Raw genomic sequence first — 18,239 nt, 5'->3', positions numbered from 1 at the left:
GGTGAAGATAAGGGCATAGACAGCGTTCCAACTGTCTGAATAGATGTCCTTCACCTCAGCCCATGGAGCAGTTCTGTCCTTGACAAGAAATTGGCAGCAAAGGGCCCTGTGAGACAAAGATGATGAAAACCACAGCTTGACTCATCAATGCACCAAAGAAGAAAAACCTCACACTCTTGGTATGAAATTGCTCTGTGCTCCTGAGAAGTAGGACTATTGCCTAACTATTCCATGTACCATGAGCCAAATATCAATCAGCTCATTCTATATGGGTGAAGTCAGTCAGCCTCAACAGTGTATCAGTCCTTCCCAATCCCACTCCATGAGGTTGTCTCTCCATTATGGCTTTGAAATCTCCACCTATCACATTAAAGGATTATGGCAGGAAACTCATCTGCAGAAGTAGGGTATACTCCAGTCTTGGTGGGCCGTGTACTTTGAAGATTATGGACCTTTGTCTCTTTCACACCCTTGTGACCCCCGCATATGTTCCACTATGGTTCAACCAATTTTTGCTCAACTGAAATGGGATGAACTTCTTATTGAGCATGGACACTCCTCTGAAGTGACCAGCGCACCATGAGTGTGCGAGCAGCACATACCTACTGTGACTAGGAATCAGCACTCTGTTCCCTGTCTTGTAAGTGTCTCTTGCAAGAGCACTAAGGGGGTTATTACAACTTTGGAGGAGGTGTTAATCCGTCCCAAAAGTGACGGTAAAGTGACGGATATACCACCAGCCGTATTACGAGTTCCATAGGATATAATGGACTCGTAATACGGCTGGTGGTATATCCGTCACTTTACCGTCACTTTTGGGACGGATTAACACCTCTTCCAAAGTTGTAATAACCCCCTAAGTCTGGCTTGTGTCTCCACAGAAAGTGGGTCACTGCCTACCTTGATTCTTCCCTCTCTGCCATTAACATACCAGCTCAAAGCGTTAAGGTATCTTTCTGCTTTTACCTGATTATCAGAACTTGCCATCCCAGTGCTTAATTTGTGCTTGTTGTATCCGGTGCGGAGCACCAGCACTTATTTTTCAGGGCCGAAGCTTATTTTTCTGCCTGAAGCATTTACTGCGAGCAAAAGACACATATGGGAAAGATGGAGGAAGAGAAAAGCAAAAAAGCGTCACAAAGGGAGAAAGCAGAAAGCTGTAAGAGTGAGCTGAAGGGACAAGGAGTGGCTGTAAATGGATTAAAGAGGCCCGAGATGACTTCAGGATAACGCTGCCTCAGTATTCCGTGCTCGCACATTTAACTGCAGCAGCAGCGTTTTTTAGAGGGGAGCATTCGGCACAGTCACATTTTTATTTACAAATTAAGCACTGTGCCATCCACTGCGACATAAGCCACAAGTCTTCCTCAAGAGTGGGCCTACCCCTCACGCTGTCCCTTTGGGCTGTTTTTCTCTTTTCCCTTTCTCGATTCTACTAAGAAATCCCAATTCCATATAATTACCATATCAAATGCTTCACCACCAAATCAATGAGACTTTCCGTGTATGGGATGTCTCAACAAGTTTCAGATTGTTCAGAATGCAGTAGCTCTCCTCATTCTGAACATCTCCAAACATGTATCAGTGAGGGAAGGTCTGTGGGCTCTTCACTGGTTTCCTGTTAGGAAGAGAATTGTTTTCAAGGTCTTATGTATGGTCAGTCGTGCCCTTCACCAACAGAGTTCTGAACAGATTAACTCCATGTTTCTTCGGAATGTTCCAGCAAGAGCTCTCAAACCTTCCTCTCGTAAACTGGCAGTTGTTCCAAGATTTCATAAAGCCAGATGGGGAGGCAGGGCCTTTTTTGTGGGAGCTGCCAGGCTGTAGAATACCTTGCCGATACTTGCCGGCCCACAATGCAGACACAGAGCCCATCTCGGTTTTCAAAAAAACAACTGAAAACTTGACTCTTTATTCAGCATTTCTCAGAATAAGTGTTTGTCGTCCTACTGGGTTTCCAATAGTGCTTTGACACCTTCACAATCGCACAAGCCTTTGAGAGAGGTGCAGCTCACTGTTCTGCTCCGCAGTGCCCGAGGAGCCATGTGTCAGCTCCTGATTACTGATATCTTTTTAGGGTTGAGCCTGCGTCGCATGCGTTTGCGCATGCGTTTTGCTTGCGAGACGCTTTAGGAGTTAGAAAAGGACTCAGAGCCCTGTTCACGTCACGTCAGTTGTCTTTCATTGGTTCATGGGCTTGCCTGTTGAAATCTGCTTGCTTTCATTAGTTGAAGGCACGCATGCGTCATGCCTTTTCCGATGGTTAGCCCTCCTCGAGTGCAGCGACAAAGTACTGAAAACATGTGAAGCTCGCTGTTTCCCGTCCGGTTTGTGGACTACTTTTTATCTTTTGTTCGCAGCACGATCTCGCTTGGCAGAAGTCAAGCGTTTGCATAACATCGACCTTGTTACATAGTTAATTGCACATTTGCCGGTTACGTAGATAATTGGACTTTTGCCGATAGGTTTCATTATGAGTGAACTGTAGCAGCATTTTCTTTTCTTTCAATGTGGAAAGTAAAATCCGGTTGGGAGTTTGTAACTGCTAATAGCTGTAACTCTGAGAAATGCGAGACCCTAGTGCATTGCAAACGCTTGTTTTAGTTGTAGATCTATACAGATTTAACAGGGCATATTCTTCATCTTGCCGTGGTAAGCCATGCCCACTCCAGAAAAATTATTATTAAATTAATCACATAAGGGGCCTTTTCCCCTGAATGCTAATCATGTCACGGAAACTTACAAAGCAAGTGCAAGAATTGACACCTAAAAATACTGCACATGCATTAGTGACATCCCACCGAGAGGAAGAGTCAGAAATAACTAAATTATGTTAGCTTCAGAGTAGGAGAGTCTCTAGACACACATCAGAAGAAGAAAACTACGAATGATAGGTACATTGAGGATAGCATTATAACGGGGCTACTAATAAGAAACAATAGGAAGTAAGAAATACAAATAGAGATGTGATGGACAAATGACAGGAAGGCAGAATCAAAGGATAAAACTAAAGGGACGAGATAAAAAGTCCAATCAATATAGTTGTGAGTTTAGGGTGTTAAGAAATATAACTCCCCGAGAAGCATGGTGACCTTTCGTAAGATCAAAGGGGAGACCTTGTACCCTTCCCTCAGTTATTGTTTCGTTACCCTAGTTGATTACTCTAACGTAAACCATTTAAGATATTGGATAAGGTGGTCTCCCCCATGTAATGTGCCATGCTTCATCATCGGCCACCTCATCCCACCCTGGTAAGGTAGTACTACCAGGGCAGACTCAACCTCAAGAGTTAATTGAGGGAGTTGTTAAAATATTTTTTTTCTGGATATCATTCCAAGGATCTAGTTCATATCTATTAAAATACCTTAAGGTAAACCACACAGAAATGCTTTATTAGGTGGCACCTTAGGTATGGATAAAATACTGAAAAGTATCTTTAGAGGATGTTATTGGGTATAATGGTTAAGGGTGGGCAGAGCTCATGGAGTTCTACTCTGCGGAATCCCATGGAGTTGGCTGAAAACTAAGTGGAATTCCGCAGAGTTCCACGTGTGCCGCCTGCCCTACCACCGTGGCCTGAATGTACCCCATCTTGGAAGCGCTAAGCAGGGTCGGGCGACCCAACCCTGTTTAGACCTTCTGAGATCAAGTGCATTCAGGCCGGGGGGTATGCCGTAGTCAGCAAAAGCTGCAGTTTTAAGCCTCTTGTGCTGTCAGACCCCACCGGTCTGGAACCTGCTGCTTAGCACACCAGCACACTTCTCTTCAACAACTGCCCCCTCACAAACTTGCTACAGAGGGCCAAGCACAGCCCCTGTCTTGCACCAGCCTTTCAATCACTTCCTCTGCACTTACAAACAGCCTCAGACCTCCCTTTCCCTAGGGCCCAGCATCACGAGCAGCAGCAAACCAGCTCACCACCAGCAGACTGGTATTTTTACAAAGTGCCTAGCCTGCCTTGCCACTGGGCTCTAAGGCACTCTATCAGACCACACACATCTCTATGTGGCGGGCGCTGCCAGTCTACCACTGAGCAGCTGATGCTCACCCGGTCTCCAGCTCTCCCTGCTGGCCTCAACACTGCACCCCATAAGACCACTTCCTTTCCCAGGGACTCAGGGGAGAAGACAGGTTCTTTTCAAGTGGAGCTGAAGCTGCATGTTTCCTTTTTTCCAAGCACATCCCCCCTCATATGCAAATACTGTCCGTGTCCAGTGCAGGCCCTCGTGTGCACATAGAAGAGAAAGCAAAGTGAGGGTCTGACCTAAGTCCTGGAGGGTTCCTGTTGCCAGTGGCCTGGATCTCTGCCTCCCTCTGCTCCTTGCTCCTGGGCTAATGAGGACAGTGAAAGGAGGGAGGCCTTGATCTGGCGCTGGTGCAGCCTATCAGCAGCAGTTTGCAGCAGCTCCACGCCAAGTTTTGATTTGGGCTGAGTGTAAAGTGCAGCCCATTCATGAGCCACACAGAGCAAGTGCAGACTATCTGTGCTTATGCTGTGTGGCCCATAACTGGGCTGCAGTACGTGCCGGTAAGCTCCGCTCTGCTGCTAGACTGCAGAGATTTTGGTCGAGCTCTGCGCTCCAAGTGGAAAGCCAAAAACTCTGTTAACTCCGCCAGTGGAGCGAAGCTCACCACCCACCCCTAATAATGACCTGTACGTTCCACAGTTTTGCCAACTTGTTTTTGCCATACAAGGCCTCAACATTCATCAGGGCTGTGTAAGGATCCCTACACTATGCTAATTTTCTGAACAGGAATGAAGGGGAGGACCTACCTCCCTCTGGATATTTCAGATATTTTTCTAGGGGTAAAAAAATAATCTGTTAGTTTAAAATAGCATATGCACCGCTATGCTTTCCGCGGTCATAGTTGAAACTGTATATTGTTTTGTGGCACACGTGACACTGCAAACACAACACAAAAAAAATGTGCTGAGCAGAGTCTAAGTGCACACGTGGAGCAATAATGCATCATTCCATAATCCTAAAACTACCTTACCCTATTAGAGTTATGCCTGCAGTTCCTGGTCTGATCAGGGGTGGCGATTCCTGTAGTCGCATGCTTGTAGGAGATATATTATGTTGCAAAGGGAAAGTGACATAATGTAACATTATTGTCTGGAAGGGTTAGGAGGCTTAGGATTGCATGGGTAAAGGTTACTCATTTTATCCATTAAATAAGACAGCCTCAATCCTCCAATAATAATTAAGGGGGGTATAAGTGCTTGTTATGCTCCTTATTACAAGCAAAGAGAATATAAAGACACTTCCCCCGTCTTATGCTTGTTTAGTAACTTACGTCACCAAGGAGATTTATCCGCGTCCTTCCTCTGTAGTCAGCTGCACTGTGGGACAAGACTATGGAGGGGAGTAATGTTCCTAGACCTGGCGGCCTCCATGTTTACTGATGTGTCCTTTGGTTACTTGTAATCACGTGCTCCCATTCGTCACATGCAAGCAGCGGGGCCTGATGGAAGTAACACTTTTTATGTTTATGGGGCGGAAGCCCCCTGGACCACCATGTATGGTCTGCACTTGTTTGTCTAGAAGTGGTGGTGGTGTGCAAAGTGAAAGCCCTTGTAGGTTGCAGGGAGGGGATGGAGGTAAAACCCTGTGCGCATGTGTATGCGCGCCACCTGAGTGCATACTGGAATAGCACTTCCCGCTCATTGTGTGGTAACGTGCCCAGCTGGAGACTACAGACCCTGTTAACTAAATTGTCATATGTGAATATGGAGGCATTTCAACTTCTCATCTGTATATATAAATAACCTCTCAACACTTATTTTTTTCAAAAGAAGGGAAAAAAGAGAGAGGGAAAGAGAATGTTACTCTGATCATGGTTATGATGCTAATGTTTCTCATTTTGCGGAGGACATAGAATTCACTGATAGCCTGGAAGTACACGTGTGATTGGTTAGTCCTAATCATAAAAACAGCTAAAAAGCTATCTGATGCCTTAGTGATAAAAATTTAAACCAGTGCAAATGCACTTAAAACCCAAATAAGCCTCTCAGTCTTCGAGAAAAAATTAGAGGAGGCGAATAAGGGAATCACAGAATATAATCCAAAATCAACAAATCCCCAAAAGACCTGAATACATTCTCACACAAAAAAGTATACACATACTCCAAGGAGGATTACAAATGCAGAAACTGTGATTCCTCAAATACATTTGGTGATAGCAGTGAGTCAGAGTGTTGGTGTATGACAGAAAACTCCAAGGGAGAAAGAGCGTTAGACAGAATCCCTTACCCTAAGAGAACCTGGACCAAGGTACTTTCTATACACCACAGTGAGGTTAGCCTCACCCATTTGGTTGGCCCCAAAATCAACACAATCATGGGCAGCCTTTGCAACAACTACCACCATCTTTAGACAGAGGCATAAGGAGAGGGAGGTGGAAAATCAAAGACCGCAAAGTATCTTGGAGGAAATAGAGCCTGAACAAAGAACAACAAATACCAGGGAACCAGAACCAGGGACCAGCAGGACATAAGTGATAACTTCATTAACCTGAGGAAGACAGTACTCATTGATCTCCAAAGGAAGGTACTAAACAAGGGGCTAGGCTTTGTCCCAACACCAAGGGATGATTTCTTCAAGTTAAGAATTGAAGTTTCAGAATTTCTAAAAAAGATTAGATTACAACGTTTCTTCTCCTCTAATGAAATAGAGGGTGATAAGAGCAGAACGATCACTAATGCGAGCCCCCACAAATAGTCTACCTTTACCCCAGCACTTGTTGATGCTTAAAAAGACAAGAGAGAAAGCAGTTTTCAGAATTTCTCAAAAGAAGAAAGGGAAGCGTTAAATGACTTACGCTGACAAGGGAGGAGGAATAGTAATCTTTCCAAAAGAAATGAACCACCCTGAATGCCTCATGGTGCTTGGAGGCAGGCAGTACTATAAGAGGCTGAGCAAGAACCCCACACCAGACATAACGGGTGATTTCTCATTTTTAGTCAAGGACCACAGACAATATGCGGATAATGGCCAAGGAAGCTGATTTTCTAATAGAAGAAGAACCAATGATCCTGTATTTTTACATACTCCCTAAAGTCCATACGAACAAACACCCTCCTCCCCTCCGCCCTGTAGTATCCGGGATAGACTTGGCATTGGAGCATCTATCAAAATTTTGTGATGTCTTTTTGAAACCCTTGATGAGCTCCATGCCCTCATATTTGAAAGACACAAAAGACACAATAATTAAATTGAAAGGCATTGAATTCAGCCTGGCCACAGAGTTTCAGTGACACTCAATATAAAGTTATTATACACTAACTTTATGCAGGATTCTACCTTAGTGATAATTGAAACCTGTTAGAATCCTGATAAAGGATTAAAATGTTCCAGTCTTATTTTATAGTTGACTGTGCTCACATGGGTTTGACTAGGAATGTGCTTGAATACACAGGTGACCACCACTTACAAACCCATGGTACTTCCATGGGCAGCACCTCTGCTCCTAGTGTAGCATGTCAGAGCATGCAGCTGCATGATTCACAATCTCTCATCTGATGGATCTTTTTAAGTTGACTGACACACCAAAGAAGTTAGCAATAATAAAATAATTCAATTTTCATGAAGCCCATTTTGCCACACAATAAGGACTAGGAAGTAGTGATCAAGGTCAAGTAATTTTATTACCAATTAATAATGAGTCCAGTATATATGCATGTCAGGATAAAATTAAAAATAAACAAGATTACAGCTGGCAACCTGAAATGTAGGTTTAGTCTCAGTAGGATATGATACAAAATAATTGCAGAAACAGCAATACAGGAACAGAGAATTAGAAATAGGTGTTCCTTAAAGAAACTCAGATTGTCTCTCCTAATCATAAATACGTTCTAAAGTCATCTAATCAAGGTTATTAGGTTAGAATAAGGATGGTTTATTGAGTGGGGTCCCAAGAACATTTGGAAATGAGAAGAGGTGTCAGCATATTGAAGACTCCAATAGTATTGGAATACGTGTTTAGCAGAAAGCGTCACACTTGCACCAATAAAGGAAGCAGAGAGGTCTGTGCCCCTCATAGTCTAAGGGAACCTTCTCTAACTTCTGACAGAGTGAATATTAGTTAAACCAATAATACTTCAACTACAATCATATCTCTTCCAACCCACCAAGAACCAATTGTTTGACTTCTCGTAGGGTGTATTTGCAACATCACTTGAATTTCCCATCCCACAGAACTTGGACAGTTACTGCAACCTTGAACATCCCACCTTCCTGATTCACAATGAATAGAAGGCTTTATCTGCTCATTAGGCCTTCATGTTTCTTGCCAAGATTTCTCTTTTCAGGCCTTACTATCAATATACTAATACAAACAACAATACTACTTTCTCTAGCTAATGAAATCATGAGATCATCTGCAAAAGAAAGAACCATGCTAACCACGCAAAATACATCTCAAAATGAAGGCCTTTAGTCAGGCTTAAGTTAAACAACTAATATGCATTGCTAATATATGATTATGCATGCACACATATGACTTATCAAATAAATACAGAACATCAACCAAAGGAACACTTGATACATCTGCAAATAATGAGCACGCGGTAATCTCCTTGACAAAGTAAGTTACTATACAGGTAGAAGACGAGGGGAGCCTCTCTTTATAGCAACTTTGCTTGTAGTGAGCAGCAAACAAGCACTTATTTTCCCCTCCCCTAAATTATTATTGGAAGATTGAGGCTCTCACATTTAATGGATAAAATGAGTGACAATTACCTACACAATCCTAAGCCTTCAGGAAATAATATTACATTATGTCACTATACCTTTGCAACATAATACAGTGTGTGGCTACAGGAATTGCCACACCTGATCAGTCCAGTAAGTGCAGGGATAACCCTAATAGGGTACCGTAATTTGATGATCACAGGAATGTTGCATGACAGTGCCATGCATGTGTTTACACTTGCTGGGCATGTTGTATTTGTGTTGTGTTTGCAGTTTCATGTGTGTCACAAGAAAACATACAGTGTTAACTATGACCATGGAAAGCATAGAAGTACATATGATATGATAAATCAAGGGCAAGATTTAACTGAAAGTGATGGTGCGTGGTGCAGCACCAAATTTGGCAGTGTCACACACCGTCATTTTCAAAACGCAGGGATGCACAATATGTACTAGAATACGGTTCCCCCCTGTGTTTCCCCCTGTGCGGGCACTTTATTTGCTGCACATTGCAGCACAATTAGAAAAAGCAAAAAATAAGGATAGATTTTGGTGCTGCGTCAGGTTTACAAAGCTCGTAAATCTGAGGCAGCGTCAAAATGCAATGGGTGTTGCTGTGGCACTCCCAAAGCAACACCCATTGCACGCCCCTTCCATGCAAAGTACTGTGTAAAGGGGTCGTAAATACGGCACAGGGCATTGCGCCACCGGAGAGTCATGAAAAGTGACACCCCGTTGTGCTAGGGACTCTTAAATATGCCCCTGACAGTTTATTTCCCTACTCTAGGAAAAATTCCTGAAATATCCAAAGGGAACTAGGTACTTCCCTTAATTTCATTTCACAATTAGGGATGATTACAGAACCCCGATGAATGCTAGAGACCTTGCATGGCTATTGTGAGGCAGAAACATGTTGGCAAATCTGGGAGACGTTCGAGTCCATTATTCCCAATAACGTCCTCTCAAGATAGATTTCAGGATTTTTAATCCATATCTAAGGTACCACCTAATAAATTATTTCTTTGTGGTTTACCTTAAGGCATTTTTAAAAGATATTAACTGGATTCCTAAACTATTATCCAGAAACATAATATTTTTTAATAATTCCCTCAATTAACTCTTGAGTTTGAGTCTGCCCTGGTAGTACTACCTTACGAGGGTAGGATGGGGTGGCCGATGATGAAGCATGCCATATTGCATGGGTGAGACCACCTCAACCATTATCATAAAAGCTCTAATTTAGAGTAATCAACTAGGGTAAATAGACCGTAACTGAGGGAAGGGTACGAGGTACCCCCTTTCATCACCGAGTTGCTTGGTGGTGTTATTACTTTTGAAGAGGTAAACCCTGGGCCTAAAAGCCTCTTTTCCTCTCTCCTCCTTGCTAACAGTTTTAAGAAATATAACCAGAGATGAAAAGGAGAAATGCTACACATTGAAACATCGATCTCATTTAATAACAATGTGAATAAACTGCACTAAATCACTCTAGATAAAAGACATAAAAGGACGTTTAAAAAAAATCACACAATAATTACCTCACAGTTTTAAATTTTAGAGTATCTCCCAGCTCACAAAGCCAGTATGCCCCAGGCAAAGTCTGTCAGAGGCTTAGACTTGTTGAAATGATCTTTGTAATAATATAACTGACAGCACTTAACACAAACTTCATTCCAAGCATCTCGAAACAATAAAGCAGATGTCACAAGTGCCACTCCTCTTTAGAATCTGGAAAGCTCCAGGCAGGACCACTTTCACTACATCCACGTCTGTCTTCATCAGCTACATTTCAAGTGAATGAGACACATGGTTTTGTGCTCCAGGTATAATAATACTAATAATTGTAGGCTCTTCTATGGATGGCCACAGAGCATTTACCCAACACCTGTGAGACCTACACCAAAAGGCAATATTTTGTCCAACCCAATGCTAATGACACTGTGGGCCTGGTTCACAAAGGGTCTCTGCAGTCGCAGCGGAGGGCCCACAGTCGTGGCGGGAGTCGCTCACTCACGGCAGGGCCTCCGTGCTGCCGTTTCCAATTGTGGAGGTCCCACAATGACTGCTGATGTCCCACCGTGTCTGTGGGGCCTCTGCATCGATGGCGGAGGACCTTTGTGATTCAGGCCTTGTGCAGTTTTTTTTACGTAAATCAGAATTTACATCGAAAGAGTGTTTCTTTTTGTAATGACTTTGACGCTGTTTGACAAATCTTCACAAAATGTTCCAAAAGAAAGCTTTATCCATCCCAGCTTCTTCCTGGAATTGTTTCAAGGTGATCTGTTTGTGAAAAAGAGAGTGGTCTGAAACATTTTTTTCAAATCAAGTTCCATAGTGTATTTTGGATAAAAGTACAGAAAAAATGGCTGAACAGAATTACACCATTGTGGCAGACAGGTAGGTCTTTACTAAGAAAGTGTGCTTTTAGTGATTTGGTGCAATTAAAATAAATAGAGCTTTATTATTGGTCTTGAGGCATTTTTCCCTGATTTGCCTCCTTGTTACTGCAGCACCCAGAGGTCTTATTGTCCTAAAGAATATGATTGGTTGCCACAACATGAAGAAAAATGTTGCAACTACCATTTCAGAACCCAGGCACTTAGGGCCAGATGTAGCAAAGGTTTGCGACTCGCAAACGGGCAGAATCGCAATTTGCGACAGTGCAAAATCAGAAATGGGATGCAAAAAGCCCATTTCCGACTCGCAAAAAGCGATGGGACCCGTTTGCGAGTCGCATCCGTTGCGACCCCATTTTGCGACCCGCAAATACCAAGTCGCAATTTGCGAGTCGCAAACCTTATGCAATTGCAACTCGCAAATTGCGACTAGTCGCAAAAAGGCCATTTTGCATGTCCCATTTACCACTAACTCAGAGCAGGTGGTAACCATTACCAAAGCATAAAAGGAGACCCAGAAGGCTTCTGGGTTACTCAAGATGGCGGAGATATACCTGATAGCAGTGAGGAGGAGAGTCTACGCAGCCCAGCAGAGGAGGAGGAGGGGCCACAGACAGGAGAAGATATATAGAACAAGGCAGACTCTTTTTCAGCAAACTGAGGATGAGATCTATGACAAATACCGCATTAGCAGCGCAGCCATACTAGAATTAATAGATTTACTCAAACCACAGCTAGAGCACCAAACTCTGCGTGGCTGCACCATCCCTACGCATGTGCAAGTGCTATGCTCACTGCACCTCTTGGCCTCAGGGAGCTATCAGGGGGTCATTGCTGTGGCAGGTGGGGTATCCCAAAGTGCAGTGTCAAGGTTCCTCAGGGCCTTCCTAGATGCCTTAGTCACGCACATGTCCCACTTCATATACTTACCAAGGAATGAGGCAGAAATGAACAGCACCAAGTTGGACTTTTACTGCATTGCCCACTTTCCCCATGTCATAGGGTGTGTAGATGGGACACACATTCAAATATGCCCTCCTGCTAATCTAGAACACATTTTCCGCAACAGAAAGTGTACCCACTCACTCAATATTCAGGTTGTTTGTGACGCCCATTATGTCATCACTGACATTGTAGCTAAGTTTCCAGGCAGTACCCATGACTCATACATTTTTAGCCACAGTGGGATACACCAACGCCTGGAACGTGGGGAATTCGGAGACGGTTACCTCCTAGGTAGAGCCACAGACACTTGCAGACATACACACAGGTCACTGTGCACGACAATCTGGACTTCCTAACAGTGTACTTTTGTGCCCAACAGGTGACAGTGCATATGCTCTCAGGCCTTGGATCATGACTCTGTTTTTAACACCCAGCAATGATTCAGAGAGGCAATACAACTGTGCACATAAGAGGACCAGGAACCTCATTGAGCGCACCTTCGGACTCCTGAAGGCAAGATTCAGATGCCTCCACCGCAGTGGAGGTGCCCTCCAATACACCCCCATTACCGCATTTAAAATTGTGGTCGCATGCGCCATCCTCCACAACATACCCACCCGACGTGGGCTACCTCTCACCCCTGCAGACCCAGATCGTGATGATGAAGAGCAAGAACAACCACATCGCCATCATGGGGATAGGAGTTTGGCAAATCAAGGTAGACTGAGACGGGAACACATTGCAACACAATATTTTGGACGGTACGTGTCAACTCCAACCATACTCACCTATCAACCAAAAACTCCATTTGTTAAGTGGCACAAAAATAACTGTTTTATTAGTGTATTAAATAAACTATTCACAAGTGAAGATTGTCCATGGGCAGTAAAATGCCAACCAGGCATGTGGCACATTAACCTCATGTGCCACATTTATTGTTCCAGGGTGATCTCTAAGACCTTCTGCCCCTCCTGTGTGGTTTCTGGAGTGTTCTGCCGCACCTGTAAGCAATTTCAAGGTAATCGCAATTTGCGACACCTACTCGCTAATTGCGAGTTCGTTTTTTGCACACTCGCAAAAAGCGACCTCGCAATCTGCGGACTCGCACACTGCGTTGCGAGTCCGGGTGCGAGTCGCTATTTCGGAACGTTTTTTTTCCTTGCATTACAAATTGTGACTCGCATTTTGCGAGTCGCATAAACTCGCAAAATGCGAGTCGCAATTTTTTGTTTTGCTACATCTGGCCCTTAGTCCCCAGGTCCTGAAGTAATTAAAAAAAAAACACACCAGGGTATCCTGACCCGTCCGACCTTTGTGGGGAAGTTAAAGAGGGACCTCACAGGCTCCAAAATGAAAATAAAGCAATTAAGCAAGCAGTCCCAAGGTACTCTTGTGGGAATCTTAGACAACTTCTGCAAGAGTCTAGCGAGACGCAGTGCATGACCTATATAATCCAGAAGGATTGAATATATATTCAATGAAAAAAACAAAGGTTAAGGTGACACACATTCTTCTCATCAATGTTGTCATTACAAATGTTGCAGTGATGTTCTCAATGATGTTATGCGTGATATAATACCTGGATAATAAGCTGTCCATGACAAGCGTGCAAGTTAGAGTTACCGTAGAACATGATTTATAGTTACTAGCAATAACTATAACTGGTTAATTTCAGTGTTTTTTTTTACAGTAGTTTAAAACATTACATTATCACTGAAATTTTCACCTATGAGGTCACTTTAACTTTTGCTTTTTCCAGGCAATTTCTATTGGTTTTCGCAGGGCCTGGCTTGTGGTCAACACCTTGCAGCCCCTCGGGGGCAAGCAACCTCAGACCTTGCAGCCCCTCGGGGGCAAGCAACCTCAGACCTTGCAGCCCCTCGGGGGCAAGCAACCTCAGACCATGCAGCCCCTCGGGGGCAAGCAACCTCAGACCATGCAGCCCCTCGGGGGCAAGCAACCTCAGACCATGCTTAGCCAAAGGCCATGCGTAGTGTGGGGTTGGCCACAGGCCCTGGTCTGAGGCCACACTCTGCGTCCAGCCCCCTTCGGCAGGCAACCCCGTTACTCATGCCCTTCTGATCTGAAAAAAGAAACAGATCTCTGCAGCTTGCATATAACCCAGTGAACTATCATGCGGCTATGTTTTCGTTCTCGGCATCTCATACTTTACTAAGCAACCCTTAGAACATTTTAAAGCTTCTGGCTTGATCTCTACAGAAGAACAACCAAGTAAGTAATTTTACATGATGTTCAGAAAGAGTGACATACTTCCTGGAGCAGTTATACACTTCTGGCAGAAAATGGATATATTGAGTTATGATCGATTGGCAAATCAAGTCAACTCTCCGCGAATGCCTTCTTTAATTACATTTTGTTCTGTTTACAAAATTGAATATGGTCTAAGATGTTAGTATGCTCTCTTGATAAGACATTTATAGGTCTCAGCTACAGACAGCACTTAGCTGCCTGTGTGTGAAAAAGCTCTTGTGGACAATACAAACAGTTTACAGTGAGCCATCCAATTCCTTGCCTTGGGTGGTTTTCGTATTCCTGTCTTTTCCTGCTTCTTGTTTGATGGCTTTCTTTCGTCTTCTTGTGGGTTTGCCCCTCCACTAGAGCATATAGTTCTTTCCATCCTTTTGATTGAATGACTTGCATTCGTTCATTGCTCACATTCAATAAACCTTTTTTTTTTTTTAAGTGCACGATGATGTTCTTTCCCCCAAACCCCAATCACTCCGTAATTTCCACCAATTTAACATTTTTTTGCTTTTAATCTCCTCCTTCAGTTCCCAACTCAGGGTCCTCTGTAGCTCCATAGCTGACTTTTCTTGCTTGTATTCCTCCTGTTATCTTCTCCACCCACACAACCACCCTCTCCTCCTTTGCTGCTCCACCCCACCGTCCCAACATACAATTCTTTGAGAATTTTCTTTGGCTACATATTTTACGGAGGGGACACGACAGCTGTCATTTTATAATTCGGATGCTTCGTTTCTTAAAAATGTATTTGCCACAAGTAAATATTCATTTTTTTTTTAACCTGTCCAAGTAGCACTCGCCATCTTTAGATGGTAAATAAAAAGAGGAATAAAATTGTGCTGCACCAATCCATACGCGTCCATGTATGATTGGTTTGGAGATATATGTGCATGCATACCTGATCATGTGTTCACATAAGAATATGGAATGACATGGGTGCTTACAGCCTCATGACACATACATGTCCACATGAGCTTTTTTGCCGATGATGCACAGCATCGGCAAACCAGCATTTCTTTTTGCCAATACTGAAACCATCAGCCAAAAGCATTGACAAAGCCATAAGGTCAGAAAGGCAAGATTTATTTCCTTTGCCACTGCTTGTTTAATGCTGTAGCTAGAGTAATGTCTCTGTCCTTGATGAATCTGCCAGTAGACGCAGTGTTTGGAAGATGAACCATAGGTTTGCTGTAGGTCAGGTCTAGTGCAAGGATTTTCAGAGCCATGAGCAAACATTTATTTTATGATTTGGATTTTTTCCATTCTCTAGCAGTAGCCATTTTGAGACCATTTGTTAGAATCAGGGATCTGATTATGTTGGTATCTTAAGACAGCTACACACAGTGGCCTTACTGTCCTGCCAGTTATGAGCACAACCTGAAAATACATTAGATTGGCTGATGAACATCTGGGAGTAAGCTATTTTTCTGATGTTATACCAGTCTTTCCAGTAGAAAAGATTGCTTTATTTACCATTTCAAAGGCCATGGACAAGTAAAACTGGATGAGGGGACAGGTCCAGCCCTTATACCACATGGCGAGAATGCATATTATCAACAAATGATTGGCCACACCTTACTATAAACCCTTGCCATTGGCCAAGCATTCACAGTCAACAGGCCCCACCTATGGACTCTTCCCTAATACACTGTGGTGTCACTGGCACACAACCGTGTATTCACACTCGGGCATATCTGCCCTACTTCTGTCACTTTGAGGTGTATCGCATTTAATTCTGCACAAATCCATGTTTTGAGACGACACGACCAAGTGCACCTGTTTCGATAGGAAAAAACCCGAGTACATTCACAATTTCAACCTCAGTGTCCCAGCAGGGGGGCAACTTTGCCATCTGCACATCTAAGCTTGTTCTCTGCATAATTAGGCAATTTTCTGACCGAATCAAATCACAACAAAATGTATTATGCATAATTAATTATTGTCACTACATACAAGTGCAAGGACATTATAGAAGAATTTGTAATTGATTGAAACCAGCCAACCTGGCAAATGTGCACAGAGCTGTCGTCTACTTGTTTATTTTTAGGGTTTTTTTCTAGGCACATTGGCATTACCCATAGAAGAACACTTCTCTGCAAAGTGTAGCCAGGGCCATTGGGTTGATGAAATGTTGCATCTGCTGTGTTTTACATATAATTATGGATTTGCCACACTTTCCACACAATCCATCATTTGCTGCATAATTTGTTGGTTTTAACATAAACAATTGTTTCTAGCTTAGATAGATGAAATGGTATTAACAATGCTGTCACTGCGGTCACCCTGCAGTGACAGGCCCTACGCAAAGGATAACTGTTGACTGTTCAGTTTCTGGTTGCTATACTGCGGTGTTAATCTGACACTAATGAAGTGAAACGTTTGCCCTAACAGTGTTAACCTATGGGAACATGATAGAATAATAAAGAAAATATTGCAAAAAAAAGTACCAGATCACGCCGCATAATTTGTCTGTACTTGCCGCATAATTTCGTCAAATCTGCCACATACATTTAATCCATCCCCTTCCACATAGTTTCAGTAGTTAGCGCTGTTGCTCATGTTGTTAGCATTAAATGAAGGTATATGTGACATCTATTTTAGAAAATAATGATTTTTAGACTAATCATCACCAAGGTTGCAAAAAAAATTGTCAATATACCTGGATAAGAAATACAAAGGAAAGATTGTGCAAACGTCAGAATGTGCGGTGTTCTGTCAACACGATCGAGGATGAAAATCACATTTAATTTTGAACAGCTGCTTAACATTTTAATCAGAATATCGATTATTTTAATACGACTTAATATACTTTTTTACTTATATACAGAGGGTGCACGTTTGTAGAAAGCCATGAAACTAACTTCTATGTGTTCTAGGACAAAAGTTAGCTTTGTTTCAAACGTCAGATAATTGTGAATTTTTCAATTAGGCAGAATGTTGCTAGTAAAATTTTACACAACGTCAAGCAGCCTCAAGTGCACTAACACGCATTGACAAAGCCAACAAGTCTGGCATTAATGTGCCACACAAAACCACACGAATTGAATTAACAAATGTTGTCTAAAGCTTTACATTCACTAATGCTGATGATGACAGTAAAGCGAGCCCTCTTGGCTTTGCCAGCTCTGTGTGAATGGCAAAAAGGATTGTTTTCTCTCCAGAATGCAAAGTTGAGGTAAATAAAGGTGAGATTATATATATATATATATGAATATATATATATATATATATATATATATATATATATATATATATATATATATATATATATATATATATATATGTGAGTGTGTGTGTGTGTGTGTGTATTAAGTAATGGTCAATAAAAGATCTGCGCTGTCAAGCCAGGTCAAAAGATGACTTCCTCGTCTATGCTGAACCACTGAACCATAATGTCTAGTGTCATGCACAAAGTTAATGCTGCAAGAACTTTATACACACAATATAACATGTCCTTCACATAAAAACCTACCTTCTGCTCACTAACACAGAAGAGCTACTTCAGGTTCAATAACAATATGATCAGGCTGTCCCTGGAGCATGGCTGTTTCCAGTGTCCACCCTGTCTGATGTAGTGATGTGGGGTTTAAGGGGGGGCTGTTTAGACTGATGCTTGCATTTCCTTTGGCAGGCCACAAAGTTCCCCTCTGTTGTCTTTTCAATTCAACATTAATCTCTGGCCTTTGGCTGAACGCTTGAAGATGACTTGCAGCTGTATCTCTGCTACCCCCAGGACCTACTTGGCTCCAACTCCAGACAGGCAATACATTGAGAAATATGAGTCCCGGGCTGGTGGGAAGCTTACTGGACTGAGACAGAGTTCAAGGATGCCAGCTTTGAGGCAACCAGAGGAGAGAGCCACTGAAATTATGTGATTCTGTGGCCACCGTGTTTTCTGCAAAGTAAAGTATTTACCGCACTTGAAACATGTTCCAATTTA

Source organism: Pleurodeles waltl, chromosome 11, assembly GCF_031143425.1.
Source record: "Pleurodeles waltl isolate 20211129_DDA chromosome 11, aPleWal1.hap1.20221129, whole genome shotgun sequence".
Classification (NCBI taxonomy): Eukaryota; Metazoa; Chordata; class Amphibia; order Caudata; family Salamandridae; genus Pleurodeles; species Pleurodeles waltl.
This window is presented reverse-complemented; position numbering follows the sequence as displayed.